The sequence below is a fragment of the Plectrocnemia conspersa genome, unplaced genomic scaffold (genome assembly GCF_051122295.1).
Source record: "Plectrocnemia conspersa isolate PC_06_02 unplaced genomic scaffold, ASM5112229v1 ptg000011l, whole genome shotgun sequence".
Lineage (NCBI taxonomy): Eukaryota > Metazoa > Arthropoda > Insecta > Trichoptera > Polycentropodidae > Plectrocnemia > Plectrocnemia conspersa.
Genome location: NW_028277175.1, coordinates 15,975,905 through 15,995,979, shown reverse-complemented (window position 1 = coordinate 15,995,979; position 20,075 = coordinate 15,975,905). Strand labels below are relative to the sequence as shown.

The 20,075-nt window shown below is 29.1% G+C and overlaps 1 protein-coding gene across 4 annotated transcripts in view; it reads right to left on the bottom strand.

The window, feature by feature from the left end:
• Positions 1-20,075, bottom strand: part of LOC148229678 (pH-sensitive chloride channel 2-like) — a 31,768-nt gene that overhangs the window by 7,855 nt on the left and 3,838 nt on the right. The gene's annotated exons all lie outside the window — the stretch shown is intronic.

The following is a 20,075-nucleotide window of genomic DNA, read 5'->3' as shown; positions in this document are numbered from 1 at the left end:
TTATATTATTGATGATAGTGATACTTTTGTGTTTGAGATGTGATTTATTTATATTGTGCTTTATTTTATTTTAATTATTACACATTTAATATTAATTTTAGAATATCACAATAATATTTATTTTCGAAAGACTTATCTCTCGTATACTTATTATTTATACTCATGTTAAAATTAACATTAATTAAATTTGAGTTAAAAATGTTTATGTAAATATTATAGAATAAAAAATACGAAAATCCTGCATAATTATTTTGTCCCAGACAACTTTTTCTAACATATGCGATTTTTTTTTTAAATTATCATTGATTTGCATTTTTAAATAAATTATGTTATAGATATGTACTTCAAAAATTTTAAGCTTTTATTGTGTACTGTTAATGATGTGCGGTGATAAAAAACAATAATATTTAGCTGTTACAACAATAATGAAAAAATATATTTTTTTATATTGATTTACTTAAAAAAATTAAAATATAAATCAATTTTGATTTAAAAAAAAAACTGTTAACACATTTTAATTATTTCTTATTTTTTTATTTTATCGTCTAGTAACAACTTATCTTTAGTTGGTAACAGAAAAAATAATATTGCATTTTTTTTATTGAAACATGTGGTTTTTTTCGTGTATTTTTTTGAAATATGATTTTATTTAAATACAATTATTGAGACTTACTTATTGCTAATATTTAACATCAATTTTTAGTGAAGCATATTTATATATTTATTATAAAAAAGATAAAAAAGTACAAATATTATAAAAAAAAAAAGTTTTCACTTCGCCAGCCATCCCTATCATAAAAAATGGCGCGGTCTTTTTTCTGTTACATAACATAATTACTGGGAACTGCTTAAATTCGTCTGAGATAAAGCAAATATATTCATTTTATGTTGACACGTCGCACATATACAGAAATATCGAACATTTAAAAATTCGCGCTGAAATATCAGCCGGTGGGATTTTTCGCATAAGTAGAGTGGGCCGATATTTCGACGCTCTTGGACTAAAAGTGATATTATTATTCTATTTTGATACCCTACCCCGATAAAACTACTTAGGTTATTGCTTTACAATGAGCATTATTTTATGCTACGTTTTTGCCAAACTATAGAGACAGTGGCGTAGCTATGGTGGGGCAGAGGGGGCGGGCCGCCCCGGGCGGCACTTGCTTGGGGGCGGCATATTCGCGATGGGATCGTCTAGTGTAGTTCTTAACCCTGAATACACTAAAAACATATATAAATCCACGAACAACAACAGCTTAATAATAACCAATTTATTATTTTAAGAAATGCTGATTTTATGATCCTGCAAAAAATGTATGGGGGGGGGGGAATTTTAAGGATCGCCCTAAGGGGCACATACCCTAGCTACGCCACTGCATAGAGATATTGTTTTCAACAAATTACAGGTATCGGTAGTATTGGAATTGTATTCCTACTTCCAAAACGATGATCTATAAATATGGCAAGGTATGGACTCTTCAAATATGTAGTCTTTGGAAGAACTTACAACTTAACCCAACTTATTTAAAAAATCATAAATTGTGTATTCATGATAAAACACATATAAGATAACATAGTATAAACCTGTTTTTATTTTTAACTTTTGAATCATCTTACCAATAAAACTTTTTATTACTGTTATAAAAATATTGGTTTATTCGTCAAATGTTTAAATATCAATTATTATTAATTAAAATACTCTTTTCAATGGTTTACATACATATACACATTTATGTATGTGAGTATTATGTCTTGGGTAACTAGCACTCTTTCGGTAGCTGCCTAAGTTAATGACTTGAAGGTGTTCAAAAGCGTTCTAACGATTTCCGAATCGTTGTCTTTGTAGACGGATAGAGATTATTTGTGGTAATCGGCTGCTGAAAACATTTCAGTTTTTTTTTATTGTCTATGTGAAAATGAACAGAGTATATAAATTTCCGCTATAGACATTGGAACTTTGATTCACTTTAATAATTCATCAGTGATTCCAGTCCCTTGCAACACTTTAGAAACTGGATTATTAATTTCTCTTGTGATTAAGAGAATCCAGAAAAAAAATCTGAGATACCTATATGAAGGTTCGGATACTATTCTTGCATATTTTTGCATTCTGCCGATTCCCATGCTTAATTTATTCTAATCTTATATGAGCTTTTAGGCAGTCTCTACAGGTATATATTCGCAACACGAACAAACACTGTCAGACACAATGAATAGAGATCGCTGACAGCAACTAGGTAAAGTAAGAAACAAACGATTTTCTCAGATTAGTTGTTTATTCCTAAATTTTATAGCTATATTCCAATAATTTGAAGTTATAAAATACTTTGTGAAAACATTGACGAAAGAACATTTTTCATAAATGAAAGCGGATTTAATACACTGTGAGTCAAATTGACAATCGAAAACACATGTTTAAAATTAGGTATTTTCCTAAATTTTGGGATCTCTTCACAATCATTATGTTCAAAGACTTACAAAATAAAAGCTAAGTAATAAAAATACTCACTTTTAAAATATATTTGAAAGACATACAATCTACTTAAGTTATTGATACATGAAGAAATTAAGAAAAAAACGATAACTACGGAGGTAACAAAAATATTATTTTTATAAAATTTATTTTTGTGATAAAATATTTTCTTCTAATTTTGTCGCGACAATAATTCTGTCTGTGTAATTAATGTCTACATAAATATACATATAATCGTAAATGTTTTTATGTATATGATACCTTTTAACGTAGAGCCAAATTACAAGGCATAAAAGTTAAAAAATAATAAGATAATATATTATTTTTACCACGTCAAGAGTTTCTACCGCAGAATCATATAGAGGTTTTAAAGTGGATAATTCTTTGAAAATGTAACAATCCTTAATTATTATTGTATATATGTTAAAACGCGTCTATTTTCCGGAAGTTTAAAGCCTTATCTCTACATAATCCTTTGCTTGAGATCAAACAATACTAAACAAATAGATATAATTTTGCAATTTCGTTACTATTACAGCCTGCGTCACATGGTACATAGACTACTTGCGTCACAGTAAAAATAAATTCCAGACTTAAATATGGCGTTAGATTGTGATCGCAATTAAAATAGATAAACATAGGATAGACAACGATAATATGTGCAATGTTTGCCATCGACATACATAAGATTGTAAACTTTAAAAGAAAGAATTTACGGTAGCAGTAGAAAACCAAAACCTTGTGTGTGTGATAATGTGAAATGGGAAAATACATCTAAATATATAAAAATAATGTAAAAATATTTAAAATAATGATAATAGTACATTTTTATTGTTTTTCTTGAAAAAATAAGTAAAAAATCAACTTCGCCTGCTATTATAAATAATAGTAAAAAAATAGTTTAATAACAATATCAGTATTTTTCTAATAATACAAATATGATAAATGATTCAAACATATAATATAAACCATGTACATATATTCTCAATGTTTATATATGTAATTTTTTTATATGAAATAAAAATCGGAATACTCCTATAATAATAATATCGATATTAAACCATAGCTAATTGAAAAATATTTTATAACGATAACATTGAAAGTCATGCATATTTTGCGATACTACTAAAACAAACAACCTCATGTTCGAGAACAAACACACTGAGTTTTCATTGTTAAAGTATAGACGATAAAAAATGTGCATATACATGTACATACGCTGCAATTATAGTAAACGATCGTTTAATTAACCGGTAAACCGCAACTTGAGTACAGACAATTAAATATTTGTATGTTTTTTAATAATAAAAATTATATTGAATAGTATATAACTTACTTGAATTGTTCTACGGTTGATGGTTGATATTAAATATCAATACGTATTATATAATTAAGAATTATATATGTTTTTAGACTATAATAAAGTTTCATGTGTACTTGCCCAAGAATAGCTTGGCATTGCATCTAGTTCTCTATATCTTATCAGTAATTATATATAGGTGTATATATAGAAAATGCATAAATAGCGAATTATCATATAGCACAGGCTAAACGCACATTTTAATTTAACAGTGATTATTTAAGCTAATCTAATCGAGAACGATTATGTTTAAAACTTATAATTTATTGTGGACGAAAAAATAATTTGTGCTACTGTACAATCAGAAGTGATTGTATTTTTTAAATAACTTATTTATTGCAGTGAAAGGTATATGTAGCACTTTTTCACATGTAATGCAATGGAACGGCGTTTCAGGACATTTTTTCCGGTATTTTTATTGTTTCAAAAGCAATATTGTTACTGAATAACAGGCGCGTACGGTGAAATACGGTCTCTTTCGCTCGCTCTCGTGTTCAGTGACGAGAGCGAGTGAAAAGTGGGCATATATTATTAGACGAGAATTTGACAAAACTTTTACATTTAGGTTTTAGTTGTATATTTGTATTAATTCGTTTAACTTTAGATTAGACATGTTTAAAGTAAAGAAAAAAATTAAGATAAAATTGTTTAATTTTTTATGCGTATCATGGCATAAAAAAAGCTGCTTTAAATTTCATTTAATGATTTTGAATATAATTTTCTTTAGTAAAAAGCTTGACGAGAAGTAAATTCCGGCACCTTTTTGTTTAAAAAAAACTTTGGATATAGTATTTTTTTTAGCACGTGTTGTTACGATTAAATATAATTTTTTCCTTGCTGTTATATATATGTAGATATATAAAGCAAGTGCGCATCTATAAGACTAATCTTTTAAAATAGCCTTTCTTTAAAAAAAAAATTTAGTGATTTACACTACGTAATATTAAATGCAGACATCTCACAAAAAAGTAGTAAATTTAGACAAATAAAAACGATTAAAAACGTAAATCGTCTAATTTTTCAAATATGCTCATACACTCACTGTGTGGTATTTTGACTTTTGAATAGATTTTTTTACTATGTAATGTTCTACTTAAAATTAGACGTATGAGTATTGATCATCATAAGAAAGACATTTTTGCATAGTTTATGATCAGAAGAGAATCACAGTGTAAAATAGCGCAATATATGAATTAGCTTCTTTATCAAGTTGTTCACGACCGAATCGAATCTTAATCTCCTCCACAAATTGTCTCTACCGCCAACTTTCTCCAATCCTCACATTGTCTTATTTGAATGCAAGTTCCAATCCTCCTCGACACAAATCATCCATCTCTTTCTTGGTCTGCTCCTGCTTTGCTGTTGTTCAACATTTTGATCCCTTATTGGAAGTATTTAATTTCAGGTTTAAAGAAGTCTACGAATCTGAGGCATTCATATTAATCCTTTCTCTCATACAGAGGATGATGTGACTTATAAAATCGCAAAATATTTAAATATTTCCAATAAAGTGGAAGTGATAAATATAACAAATAGCATTGAATTAAAATCACATCATAAAGAAGAAATAATCTGGAGTTTAATGAATGGAAATAGCTTCCCGTTGTTGAAAAAAAGTACTCTAAGATTTAATTCTTGTGAATGTTTATTTTCCAATTTGAAATACTTAAAATCAAGCCTCACAGATGCTCATTTGGACCAATGCCAGAGATCTGGAATTCAACTTATGTGCCACATTACAAGTTGGCCGCAGATTTGCAATGTCATATATATCATTAATTATAAATTTTAATATTTTTTTAAATTAAAATTTGAATTTATATATTAAAAACATATGCAATACATTTATGTAGCTTTAATATTTTCATTTTCATATGTCACCCCTACTTCCTTTTCATTTTTAGTAAAAAAAAGTTGCCAGCCCCACTCTAGTGATATTGCAGTTAAAGTTTTAAAATCGCACAAATTTACTTGATATTGAGAAAACATAGTTTTAAATTTCCGCTACATTTTTTAAAATATTTTTTTATAATAAATTCCTATTTTCCTAATATTCCTTTTATATTCCTAAGATTTTCTATTTAATGTAATATGATGAGGTATGGGTTTAACAGTTTTTTATTTAGCTATACAATAATAGGCTAATTTGATTTATATTAATCAAACATAGTCCAACACTAATATGAAATCGAATCTGTTTCGCCAGATACACAATAATGCAACCATACACCAAGGATTCTCAATACAGAATTTTACGATGACAATTAACGGGGTCGCTCCATTGCGAAGCCGCCGGCCGATACGGTTGATTTCATTATTCATTTTTCCTTCGTTTTCACAACAAAAAAATAATCACTGAGACAGGTGAGAAATGAGCTAAATAAAACGGTCACGGTACCGAAGAGTGATGCTGGGCAAGACAAAAGGCGGCGATTTATCGCGAATCGTTACACATAAATGGCGCCGCGAAACTTCGGGATCCATACACATGCAAAACACCTCATCGTTGTTCGGATGCAAATGACTAGTGTGTGTACTATGGGCTGAATGGCGCGGACACCTTTCATGTCGGTGGTGTGACGTGACGCAACGGCCGGCTTACGAGAGATGAAGATGATGTTGATGCTGCTGAAGTCAAGTATCAACAAAGGTAAAAAAATCTGATGGACTTGTGAAGGCTAATGGGACACGTCATCGATCACGGTTGTACGCGCTATCACTAACCCTTTTAATGTCGAATGAAGATAAACAAGCACGATGCACGTGCACGATGATGTTTATTGTTAGTATCTTCAATTCTTAGAATATGTGACTACTTAAATCAATATAAGACATATCCATTAGGCATGAACTCTTAGCTATTTTCGTGTAAAAGTTTTGGATCACTTAACGCAACCACTATTTCATAATATTGTATATATGCAGATTTTCAATAATTTTTTGATTGGTAATCAAAATGCAAATGACGTTTCGAAAATATAAAATTCATTTAATGATGTTATGTTTTCGGTTTATTGCAGGGTTGTGGATTAATTAGAAAATTTTCCTGATTCCTAAACCGAATTTAAAAATTTTGATAAGATAATCTTAAAATATTAAATTTATTTATTTTTATTTAAATAAAAACTAAAGAAAGAACAAAAATAAATAATAATATTTCTTAGGATTAGTGCCGCGCCATTGTATGCGCCTACGTGTGACCACGCCGGTCGGCTGTTGTTGGGTATTTGATTAAGTACATAATAACTTTTGTTTACTTCATATTACCGACTTAAAACAATTTAAAAAAATATTGGTCGAGGTGGAAAACGTTAAAAAAGAGTCGGAGTCGGTCGATTTTGTACGACTTAAAATGCTTCAATTTCACTGAGTCCGACTACAAAGAGTTGAAATTTCTAGCTTAGCTCAGAATTAATATTTTCCGATTGTTTTAACAAAAAAATTAAGCCTCCTACGGCTGTCAATAATAATCGTAAGAAAATTGTCAATTACTACTTACAAAGATAATATAAAAAAAATTTGGATTAACGAAAAAGAAAAATAGCTCTAAATCGTTTTGAGTTCTGCCAATTTCAATGCGTAATATATTATTATTGGAGCGGATTTTTATATCATCAAAGCAAAGATAAAGCCGCCGGCCGGTTAGAGTAATAGAAAATCGCAAATAAAATGTTGGTCATTCAAATACTTTCGATTTTCTAAAAAAGTATGCATATTTTTAAACATCTGGCACGAACACCGTCGAAAAGGATTTTTATCTGAGTGTCTTCTTTTATTACTTAAGTAAAAATAAGGCGAGTTGAATTTTTGTCATTCTCAGACCCTTATTAAAACCTTTGAAGAAGTATACATGTTAGGCATGACCCGCCTTTACTTATGCAGCGTTATACAAAACACAGTGGTTGTAAGCCTATTAAAAATATTCGTACAAATTTAATTTTATGTAATAAAAAATGATTTATAAAATTTCTCGATTTGACATTTTTCTCGAGAAGAAACACTAATTGTGAGGCATCACAGGAGAGTGTTTTTAAAAGTTGTTTGGGTTTATTATCAATCCCATGCGATCCGTGGAACTAGCATTTAGTTCCAGTGCTACCTTTTAAGAGCAACCAGTTTATGTTAAATATTTAAAAATCTCTTGTTACAAAAAAATCTTTTGAGGCAAGTAAAGCATGACTACCTCCTGCCTTCTATATGATGTCGAAAGACTATAAATAAATTCGTTTAAGATTTTATCAAGCGCGTTTGTCTAACGACAGCCCAGGTAGGAAGTTGAGTTATGCATCTTTATCAAATGTATATCTAGCTGCTCATGAATAGATGGTGATTCACCCTAGAACAGAGCTTCTGCCCCATTGGAAACTCCCACAGACGAAATACAATAAAAATGCTATGTTTTGAATTTTACGGAATATAAAATAATAATTAAATATAACAATCACATATTTACTTATTTAAAGTCAAAGCATTGAATCAAAGAAACGAAACAATTATCAAAGAGAAAAATAAGCTTGCATTAAAATGGGATACTATCACAACAACTAATGAAATAAGCTTATACTAAAACTATATTTTAATAAATCAAATTGTATTTGTTGACGATTCTTAGAAACTTGTTACAAAAAGTTGACACATAAAATAATAATGTTTTGCAATAATATATTACACAAACATTTGTATCAAAATATATTTAGAAATTTATTAATTATAAAATATACGCGACCTATATTAGTCATTGTGATTAAATATTTATTAGGAAATGTATTAATGAAGATATGAATAATTGTAATGGATCATTGCGATTAGAACGTGTTTTTTATTAAAATATAAAAATTAGAATAACATGAGTCAATAAAAACAATTCAATGGAATAGTATATACATATGTACTTGTGATTGTCAAATAGAAAGCTTGTATCCTATACAGAATATAGGAAATGAAGACGATGAATGTAGGGAAATAGAGTATTTTAACTGGAGAATGCAATGTGTTTAAAATAAAAATATAATATGTGAATGAATGATTTATTTTATATATTATCATATTTAGTTAATAAACTTTATAATAGTTCAACGTACATACATAAACGTATTTGAGTCATTTTTTCTATACTTTAAAAATGAGCCAATTATAAAATATGTCGTGTATTTGTGTAAAACGATTTTTCATAATACATGACTAATGGCTTGTTAAGTTAAATTAAATATGGCCAATTTGTAGTTATAGCAATATTTGAGACATGCATAATCAATTTTAGCATAAAATTGCTGTTGAATAAATTTTAGCTCTATTAAATGTTTTAAGTTATTGTTACTAAATATATCACGTAAAACACACATGTGATATTATAGCTATGCATAAGTCATATGAATCGGTAATTTATTCGTATCAGTAGGCCAAGTTTAGATGAAGTGAGGAAGAAAAGTCTTGCGTATCAACATTAAACTACCTTGACTGAGTTTTCAGTTATCAACTTTATATGTTTTGATTTATATAGCTACTTTATATAAATGCAGATAATATTTTATAATAATATAAATTTGACACTAATATTTTTAGGCATTGTATGGGATCTTGTCGTCTAAATTTTTTATTTTCATATGTAAAAAATCACATCCGCAACCATTCATTACATCACTGTAACAATGAGGATAAATTTAGGTTGAAAAAATCAATGCCATTCCAAAACTCGTTGATTAAAATATTATTTAATGTATAAAACTAAATATAAGGTTATGAATACTATGATTTTTAAATATATGCATATAATACATACAATAAATAATATTGATAGTCATAAATGTTAATACAAGAAAAGTTTTTTTTAAATTGTAATGGTTTATATATTTAAAAAAAGTTAATAAACCACTATAAAAAATATGGTGTCAAAGTCAATATCTGTATTTAAGTTGTATGCGACATAAAAATACATTTACTTTACAAACTCTACATTTTAACGACTTCGTTTATTTCAATACTTGTTTTTACTATATATGGTATTCTTTCTTTTGGCTTTAATTCATTGTCTAAAAACTGTATTTTGTCGAAAAAAAGACATTGCAATAAATATATAAGTTGGTGTATATAATACTAAATATGGATAATTGTAAAATAAAAGTAGGGGTTCATTGGTTATTAATGTAATACTTTAAAACACGATTTTTGCCACAAAAATAAGATTAATAAGTTCCTAACTATTAATTAAAAGAGCAAAAAATAATATTTCTGTACTCAAGAGTATAATGAATATAATATAACTAAACGTATAACAATCTATTTTTATATAGCATCAACACTTCACGAGATCAAATGAAACATTTTTAGAAATGTGTTATGTTTATTGTAAAATTATGAAGTCCGGTTTTATTTGGACCACAGATGTATCATTAATTCTAAATAATATATTATAGTTATTTTTTTATAGTTTGCATTATTCTTGCTTCACGCAATAACGCAGTTGATGTAATTAATGGCACACAAAGCAATTAATTTAAGTTAATTAAAACCAAATTTATTTAATCGACAAAAACCCATTGAATATTGTGTACAAATATATTTAAACTTCCCCATACATGTATTGTATATGTACATTTATAAATACACACCACCATTCTTGTTAGTATTGCAGAGATTTTTCTGCGAATGAAATAGTGTAAAAACCAATCTCGGTCAATGTCACACGCGTATCGTTACTAGGCAATTAAACCACTTTTGACCGAAATCAGACAATTCATTGATGGGAATTATTTACAATGCATGCTATTGAACTTTTGAAAAAAGATTATTTTTCAAACAAACGTTTACTGAAGACAAATGGAGTTGCGATAGAAGCCTTGCATTCGATTCAAGGAAGAGGCGATAGCCGTTTTCGTGTATTACTCAATGGATAAATGATTTAGTGATTGCCCGGATTTGCCATGAAAGTTCCACGGTCTCGTGATTTCTATGACGCAACGGATTATAAGATATACTTAGTTATTTCATGATCGAGTATGCCCACAGGCAGTCTAATGCCTAATGGCAATGTTGAGGCCAATGTGTGACATATAGGGAAGTACGTGGATGAAAAAAATATTACTTTCACTTTGAGTATAAAAAAATATGATGAAACGCTGCGGATTTAATGTCTAGTGATCTTCGTGTGACATTAAATATATAATAATCACGCGATGACTCAAATTATATATTTAATAATACATTTTTCTTTCTATTATAAACAACGTTTTTTTAAGATCAATATCGGGCAAGCCAAATTTTCAACACAAGTATGAAGAAATTATTGTCTATATCAGGGTTTCCCAAACTTTTTCAGCGACGGAACACTTGGCAAATCCAAAAATTTTGGCGGAACACTTAGCTTATTTTTTAGGTTGGGTAATTCATAATAATACAAATAAAAAAAAAAAATGTTATTAAATAAATATCATTTACTTAATATATTCTGATGATTTTGGGTTCCTAAATTACAATTTTTTTATATCAAGCACAATATTGGTCAGTTGTATTCTCATATCTGCTGTCTATTTCTGTATTTTGTTTTTGTTGCAATATATTTAGAAAATCCCACTTCGCATAAATACGTCGTGGAAAATGGAAGAAAACAAACCAGAAGTTGTTTTGACACATTGGGGAACTCTTCAGTCAGACTCGCCCAGAAATCATTTAATGGCTGATCTTTATATTTATGTTGCAAATCAGAGTCATTAATTAAATCAATTAAATTCTCATAATTCCTTGCGCTTAAGCCCACTGGATTCCGAACCTAGGAATCGTCCTTACTAGTTTTCGGAAAATATTCCGAAAGAGTTATTTTCAAGTTATATATTATATGTGTTCTAAAAATACTTGTGAAACTTCTTTATTAACTTGAAAATTTAATTTACTTAAACATTCATTCAAGACAAGAAAACATTTAAAATTATTAGATTCAACTGATAAAATCCAAAATTGTATTTTTTTATCAAAAGATTCAATTTTATCTCTCACGTTAAAAATTGTAATACTTTTTCCTTTTAATGATAAGTTAACATCATTGCACTTTGTAAAAATATCCGCCAGATATGCAAGATGTATCAACCAGAAAGGATTTGTTAAAAATTTGATGAAATTTCACGGCTTCATCCAGAACATTTTTTTAAATTTGTGGAAATTTGTTTAGTCAACAGTGCATGTCTATGCAAAATATAGTGACTACTAGTAGCTCTTGTAGCTACTTTCAGAATACGATATACAACATCTTTCATGTTTCTCACGCGAAAAGAAGCTTTTGTTGCATTTTCATTTTCAGTTTTAGCCATTGTAATCATTTGAAATTACTATTCTAGTGAGTCACGTTGTCTCTTAAAAAAATGCATGTCTTTTTCTTTGTACTCAGAGTGTGTTGTTTCGAAGTGCCTGCGAAGTTTAGCTGGAGCCAAAGAACTGTTTGCAAGTATTTTTTGACACAAAACACACATTGTATCAGGAGCATATGAATACCCAAAATACGTAAATCTAAAATTTAAATAACTTTCATCGCACTTCCGTTTTGGTCTGTTCATAGATGACACTTGTTCTTTAATATTCGATTTTGAAGAAATCACAGTTTTTGGATTACTTTCTTCTTTGATGTAGACGTATCAGTAGAAATATTTGTCCTTTCTTTCGTCAAATTTCCTGTTTTCAACCAAAGATCCATGGGTAGTTTTTGAATAATATGTAAAAATTCTTTAATATTTTTTTTTGTCAAAATGTAAAAAAATCTGTATTGTAAGCTATCAGACTAAATTAATGTACAAAAAAATTGATAAATTTTCATGCAAATTTTATTTAATTCATTTACATTTCCAAAAGTATACACCCAATCCTGTTTTAACGCAATAAATTAATTTTAGGAATTAACACGTAGAATAAAAACGCGTGAAAAATTATCCGCAATAACATTTTGTAAATGTGACAGATTGGATCCCAAGATTGAAAAATCTTGTATAAAAATCAAGTACAAGTGAATTTGCGTGAATTAATCGTGTAAAAAGTGGCATTCGTGGCACCAAAAAAATTGCGTAAAAATTAACTCACATAAATAAAATTCGCATAACAAGAACTAATATCGTGTTATTAATTAACAAAAAAAATATTGTTTAAATTCGATCAAATTTTAAAGTTAAAAAAGAAACAACACAGTCTTATGAAACTTTTCCGTCCAGAATTTGTACATATCAATGTTGAATATTTAACACATATTTTCAAGCTTTTTTATCAGATTTATGAACAATTTTTATGTATTAGCAAGACTAACATTTTTTTAATTTACTCCAAATTTTTGTGAAATATTTATTGAGGCTCCGCGGAACACCTATTTTGGATCCGCGGAACACCAGTGTTCCGCGGAACATAGTTTGGGAAACCATGGTCTATATGACTAGTCATTCAAAATTATGTTTCAGTTACTTGAAGTTTAAACGTATCCAAATAAATCCTAATATATTTAACTCTGGCAGATAAAAACAATCAACCAGAGTACAGTCTTTAAATAACCTTTTTAGTTATTCTATTGATTGTTTTATATTTTACTTTAAATAGAAATAAAATAGTAACTTGAGTTTTACTCCCTAATATTTACATAAAATTAAAGTTCAATTAAAAATCAATCCAGAATTTCTTTAAAATATATAAATATATATCTAAAACAATATAAAACAATTAATAACCGATAATGTATTATTTTAAGCGAATTTTACTTAAAATAAATAGGACATATTTTAAATTTCTTTCAGACGTCACATTCGTTATGTATTTTTTAAAATGATTTATCTGATAACAAATTAAAATATAAAAACAATATTTACTATAAATAAAAGAAATATTTTAATTATTTTATACTCAACTTACTAGTAATACGAATTAGAAACAGTAGTTTCATATTAAGCCAATAGTACAGAAAATTTTATAAATTTTAAGTTTTAGCTACATCTACCGATGTTAAGAAAATGTTATGAAAATATAAAAGATTGCTCTAAAATATATATGAAACTCAGTTTGCCTGTTGCGAAACGTCCATTTGCTGTTCAAACCAAAAATCTAACATAAACGAATCAACCAAACCCAACTTGACTTAATGAAAATTATAAAACTGTCTATATTTTTTGAACTTCTGGGTTTCTGGGTATGGTTTAATTAGTAGTTTGTCGAAAGATATGACGTCACAATTCTGTGAAACTCCAGATCATTCGTTTTAAACAAATACAGTTTACTGATACTGAGCAGTAAACTTATGAATCAATTGTTACATTTTTACTGGCAGAATTAGTGAAATTATATTTATACTAGTAAAAATATAACTTAATACACATTCACTGTAACATAAATATATATATATATATATTATACCAAATGTTTTTATATTAATCAAAACGTGCCAGAATAAAGTATTTTTCATAAAAATTAAAAATTTATTCGTGGTTAAATTAATGTTAAAATCATCGTATATAACATATTGATTAAAACTTTATAAATAATTCTTTATACGAAATAGGTAAAATGTAAATTATAAATTAAGTAAAAATGATAATAAAGCCTAATTTGTTCTAGTGTAATAATCATTTATTTTTATAGCAAGAACTGCTGCTGTTACATTCATTTGAAGTAATATGTCCGATAGCCTGATCCGTTGAGATAGTCAGTGTCAAGTTTGAATAAGTTGACTTGTGAACCGGCTTCTAGAGCAGGAAGAATGAGGTCGTGTCTACCGTGTCTGTCGCACATCATGGATTTCGAACAACGCGTTAACAGTTTTGTTTTAAGTTGCAAAAAATTCCAAAGAAGCTCATGAAAAATTAAAAGCAGTGTATGGCGATACTGTGGTGACTCTAAACACTGTTTACAAGTAGTATGAGTGATTTAAAAGCGGAAATGAATCGGTTGAAGACAAACAACGGTTGGGACGTTTTTTGACCTCAAAAACAGACGAAAACGTGCAAAAAGGCTTTAAATTTGTTCTTTCAAATAGGCGATTGACTATTTGAGAGCTTACCAAAGTACTGAATATCATGTATGTGTCCATGAAAAGCAGTTTAACCGATAATTTGCAAATGAAACGAGTGAGTGCGAAATTTGTTCCCAGATTTCTGACTGACGAACAGAAGGAAAATCGTGTGTCAGTTTGCACGGAATTGAAGGATCGTATTGATGCAGATCTGGACTTCATGGTCAAAATTATAACTGGAGATGAAAGTTGGGTGTATGGCTATGACCCTGAGACGAAAATGCAGGGTTTCCAATGGAAAACAAGCGTCTCTCCTCGCACTAAGAAGAAGACACGTTAGTCAAAGTCGAACCTCAACTTCATGCTAATCAAAGTTCGCTCCAAGGGAAACCACTGTAAACTCCGAAGATACTGCAACGTTTGCGAAATGATATACGGAGAAAGAAACCAGAAAAATGGGTATATGGATTCCTCTTTCATCACGACAACGCGCTGTGCCACACTTCGCTTTTAAGCCGCGAATTTTTGGCTGAAAAAAAGGTTACTCTCTTGATTTAGCATCATGCGACTTCTAGCTCTTTCCAAAAATAAAAACCGTGCTAAATAGGAAAATGTTTTGTCACCATTTCCGACATTGAGAGGGCCACGACTAATCAATTGAAGGCCCTTCCGAATGAAGCATCCTAAAAGTGCTTCCAATCATGGAATCGACGTTGGGATAAGTGCATCGCTAGCCAAGGAGAGTACTTTGAAGGAGATTAATTCAAATTTGCTCTAAGCTTATTACTTTGTTCGTAAAAAAATTATTCACCGTACTTTTTGATCACACCTCGTATATATGTACATACATAGCAATAAAGATAAACGTACTACAATAATTTATAATGCCCACAAATATTCCTAGAAGGGATTATTAAATTACAATCAAGAAAGTTATGACGTAGGTAATGTGATTTAATCGTGCTTAAGAAAAAAACAGATTTTAATGTCATAAACGTTAGTAAATATTCTTTCAGCTGACACATTTTTGAGACATAAGTTTAATATTTGAGTTAAACCTTCACGCTCCAACGCGGCCCCCAAGCCACTTAAAAAATAACTATAATGACCAATGTTTTAACGAGAAACTGTATAAAAAAAACACACTCGCGAAATTGGCTGTGTGGTATTTTTTTCTTCATTGAATGCATCGTGGGATATAGTAATTTATTGTAAAAAAATATCAAGTTTCCGAAACATATCATGGAATGATTAGTCTTAATTATTTTTAGTTAGCAAAATTACTTCTCAAGAATAGTTTATGATTTTAATAATATATATGATAATATAGTATTTATTTTTATTGTATATTTAATAAGTGTTATTATATAATAACAATCAACTATCCATATTATGATGTGATTTGAAATTTTTGCTCATGAATTTTATTACTTCCTAATACTTGTATATATAAATACATACATACATATATTTTTATTGCTATTACAATATTTCAATGAAATAATATTGCAGACTTTTTTACAGCATTGCCAAAACGTATTCACTGACACGTGCTATATGGGTCTGGGTCGAAATTTCGAAAACTACATGATCGTTTTAAAATATGTAATGCTATATTTTTATATTTTTGCATTAACTGTGTAAAATGGTATTTAGAGACAATATTTGATTGTTTGCGTTGCGAAACGTGTTTCGGTGATAACGCTCCTGGCGTGTTTGCTCTGCTGAGATAAATTCTGTTTAAGGTGAAGAAAAATTACGGAAATTCATTTTTCTAGCTGAAAATATTACGTCAACAGAGTTAGTAATGTAAAATGGTATGTTATACAATATATACTTTAAAAATAAAAAATAAATAATTCAATATTTTTAAAATCTGAATTTTTTTAATAATAATTAAGTATATACATATATGCGATTTTAGGAAGATTAGAAAATATTCTAATGACTTCTAAACATTATAATAATAATCTAAATGATAAAATCCTGAAATTTTAATAAATAAAACAGAAAATGGCAATAATAAAAAAATAATTAATTTAAATAAAATTAATTAGAACTAAAATATCCATATCTGATTTTGATTAGTGACGCGACATTTATAGTAATTTCATAAGTACCTAATTTCATATAATTGTTAATTAAAAGCCTTTTCCTACTTTTCATTATAAATTAATTATATTATCTTATTTTTTGCCATAAATAATATTTATGTCGTGATATAATGACACGTGATTTTATCATAATTGACGACTTATTTACATACTCTTTGAGACATATCTGGGTTAATTACGTTCGATCTATATATTAGTTTAAAGCTAAATAACCTTTGTAAGATAGAAGGGCGTCGACACAGTACTACTAGTAATGAAAATTACTTTAGTATAATCCTCTAAAATATAATTATATAATAAAGAGATCGTCTAGGTGGTTATCTTGAAGGCTAAGAAGAAATTTCACATGAGGGATACCAAGAAACGATCTATAAGTCGTGACCATAGCAATGACTGGTCTTTATATCGGTTATCCTTCATAGTTGCAACCTTTTGTAATTCACGGACTACAGGTTTAAATAAATTATTTTTAAGAAACTTTTTCTCTAGTACAATTTTTTTATTTGTTTGTATTTATTTGTATAAAATAGCATATTAGAGTGTGAGTGCCCTTACCGTTCTATATAACGAAATTTACGGTGTGTTTGACCAATTTTTCTCTAGGAAAAATTATCGCACGGGCGATAGGGTCAAGAAGCCTACTAGTCTCAGCAGAGTTTCAAGCATTACGGGACCAAGCTAAGATAATATTGATCTCATGCCATCGAGATTAATTGGATAATTTATTTATTTTATTTGTCTTTTAATAAATCTTCCATTATAACCTGACAGGCGTAAGCCCAATGCGTTACAATGGGGTAAATCTGTACCAATTCAGAAATCAGATATAATGAATACCTACAAGTAAGTAGGAACCACCAGACCGAAATTCTGGGAATCAGTGACATCTATATTAATAATTCTAAATTTTTATCTATAATATAATTTATAACCAATAAATTTCACTGCAGCTGGGGCCGGTTTTATAATAATAGCGCATTTTTTTTAAATAAAAATTCAAGTGACGCTGCCGGGGCTCGAACCCACAACCTCAGAGTTATTAGTCTGAGACGTTATAGACTACGCTATTTTGTCATTTAATAATAATGTTAGGCTATAAGAATATCTCAGGTTCTTTTGCAGAGTATTTTATTCCGTCTATGACCAAGCATATTCAGCTTACGATCGCAATGAAGACAACATGACTTCGTGATCCTGGTGATCGTCCGTTACAACCATAAATGAAGTCAACATTTTTGACATGAAGTACGGTTTTGAGAAGCTCATATCGCGTAGTTTCACAGGACCGGATTTATTACTGACTTTATATTGAAGGACTGTCAGAGTAATCTCGTCTTCAACACATTTTAAATTTGTCGCTTAAAAATTCATCGTTTTCTGATACGTGGAGATATACAAAAGTCATCCAAATCAACAAAAAGGATGATAAATCATGTATCAAACTTTTAGATTGGTCGCCGTTTCTTGAGCACCTGCTAATTATTCACAAATTTTATATTTACTAATCACAAGGTTGACAAATAAAAAATGTAAAATGTTTTGATGCGAAATTTAAAAATGGCGCTCTTATTGGGAGACACTTTACTGCATTTTCGGCGTAATGAAGCGATTTTAAAAATTGATAAGGGTTATTGTCCAAGATATGGCAATGCTAAGAGACTCTAAACTAAGAGCTTTAGAGTGCCTTAGAGAGTCGCGATCGCGTCCCTTATTCGTCGCGGCGAGAACGTTGGCGCTTGAGAACGCTCTTTTGTTCTTTAATAATATTTATATTTTACGTATGTATGTATGTATGTGAAATGTTAAATATTTGTTTTGTATAATGGCTATCATGACGCATTGGGAAAACCTGTCAAGTCATGATTCTCAGATTTGTAATAAAAATAAATAAAAATGAAATATTAATATGAGACTTGATTTATTAGAATTGTATTGTATATTAAAAAAATGATCAGTTATTGGTCATATTATGAAAATATACTAACATCAAGCTCTTCGGCGTCTTTTGTCAAACAAAACTTTGTTTTACGTTTGTATTGTACAAATTTGACGTGTTTTTCATCATGCAAAATAATTTATTCACGAGAGCGATCGACGTTAATTATTGCATTGTAAAATCGAGCAAAATAACTTTTTCTTCGTCTTCAAGCGACCGACACGTGACAATGACCAACGCTCGGCCATTTTTGTGCAAATGATTGCAAAGCGCGAAATTAGCGCCCATAATGAGAAGAACTTATAAATTTTAACGTATGAAAAGAGACTTTGTATAAAACAGTGTAAATATTGCGGAAGCAGACGTTCAAAGTAATTTTTTTAGGAAATTAGATACGGTACAAACGTTTTTGCTGTAAATCAAGACGAGAGGTCGTTTAATTTTCTGGTCCAAAATATATTATATCCACTTCAATATCAATGTGTGAGCATTTCAGAACATTTGTTCAGTGATCCATGACAGTGTCATTGTTGCAATGGTCAGATTCACTAAAAAGTCCACTGTATAACACGTATTGTAATAACATTTCTTTACGTTTGGCGAACAGGAAGTTCATTCATTACTGGGCACAATCGCGCTTTTCGCGTGTCGGATTTCTAAAATGCAATGGTAATAAAATCAGCACAGAATTAAATTATATGAGTTGATTTTGTGTACAATAAAACGATCATTACACATTTTTTTATTTCTAAAAAGAGTAAGTAACACTAGACATTTGCGTCAAATAGAAAAATATATTGTTACTTTATAACCGCATATTGCATATGTCATAAAATAAAGCAATATAATATTTCACATAAATATCATATAGAAGAAAATACGAGCGCTTAATTTATTAAATTACAATATTTAACAAACACAAAAGCAATATATTCACGACTTCAACAAACTATAGTTAGCTATTATTTTAAATTCCGATTTGCTACGATGCATTTTGAGCCTTGATTTTAGTTTAGTGGGTAAAAAACAATTTTTCACACTGCGAGGGCAATTGATAAGCCTCGGTATTTTCTATACGAAAAATAGCAGTTTATTTAAAAAATAAACGACCCTCAATTTTGCTTTATGGCGAATTAACACTCGTCGTTTTATTTAGGAAAAATAGTCAATAAGAAAATTTTCTTTGAAGAAAATTTTATATTGCCTTTATCTAACACACAAAG